Raw genomic sequence first — 1,317 nt, 5'->3', positions numbered from 1 at the left:
GAGAAAGGTATTTAAAAGAGCATCTAGTTTCACCCTGCCATGGGCAGGGACCCCTTCCAGTAGACCAGCTTGCTCCAAGCCTTATCCAGCCTGCCCTTGAACATTTCCAGGGATGAGAAAGTGGGAAATGTGGGAAGTGGGAAATGTGCTCAGTTGGTCCCTGCCAGCAGCTGAGCTCCCTCCCAGCCACTTGCTCCTCACCAGTGTGATGGGGCAAAGAAGAGGATGGGCAAAAGTATGAACAGTTTGTGGGTAAGGACTAGAGGTCTATATGGTCCATATAGAAAATATTCCTGGAAAAAATACATGCTGCAGTCTCCCAACAGCCCAGGGCATCCTCTCCTCCTCTGTGTCTTCCTGCTTGGCTCTGTCCCTGCTTCCCCCCTGGGACTCCACAACTCTCCCAGAGCTGAGACTGCTCGTCCTGTCCCTGAAAGCCTGAAATCCCCCAAGGACCTGGGACATTACTTTGCCTTTTCCTTCTGCTCACCCTGAAGCCAGAGCCCGTTGTGGGGGATAGAGTGGGGACAGAGCCACTGGTGAGGAGGGCAGACAGAAATGGAATTGTTCCTGGTGGTTTCCACTCACCCTCCCCTTCTCCCCCAGCACCATGGTATTGTTTCCCTCCTGGTTGGATTAATGGGATTTGCTTCACTATTTCTACACAGGGGCTTAAGTAATGCACTCCCCAGAGAGGAATCAAGCTTCTCTCACCCCAGCAGTTCTGGGGAGGCCAGACCAGAGCCCACAGTGATAGGCTGCACCAGTTTTCTCCTGTCCTTCGAGGCTCCACACACGTTAAGCCTGACCTCCTGGCAAAAATCCTGCAAAATGTTTATTTGTGACCATGTTAACAAACATGCTTCAGGAACATGTTGTGTTTAGACGTGAGCATGGCACCTTGTCCCTGCCTCCCTGGGGCCAGGACCATGGGCAATGCAGGGCCAGGGCTCACAGCTGCCAAAAACCAGCTGACGCTGCACTCGCAAGCACCGCCAGGACCAGCAACCCTGAGCACGAGGCCACCTCTCCTGCTGTTCCCACCAACCACCAAACCAGCCAGCAACATCCCACCAGTGGCTTTTTCCTGGAGGTTCCCAGTTCATGACTTTTTCCTAGAGGTTCCCAGTTCATGACTTTTTCTCGGAGGTTCCCAGCTCATGGATGCAGCTGGGGGAAGGGTCTAACCATAACCTCCTACACCCCTGGTGTCCTGCAGCTGCTGCAACATGGACACAAAGGCTCCAGGGATCCTGTCCAGCTCTGTAAACACCCGTCATAGGGTAGGGCACTGGTGTCAGGTCAGCTTGCACAACC

Source organism: Acanthisitta chloris, unplaced genomic scaffold, assembly GCF_000695815.1.
Source record: "Acanthisitta chloris isolate BGI_N310 unplaced genomic scaffold, ASM69581v1 scaffold36411, whole genome shotgun sequence".
NCBI classification, from domain to species: Eukaryota; Metazoa; Chordata; class Aves; order Passeriformes; family Acanthisittidae; genus Acanthisitta; species Acanthisitta chloris.
Note: the sequence above shows the minus strand (reverse complement) of the source record.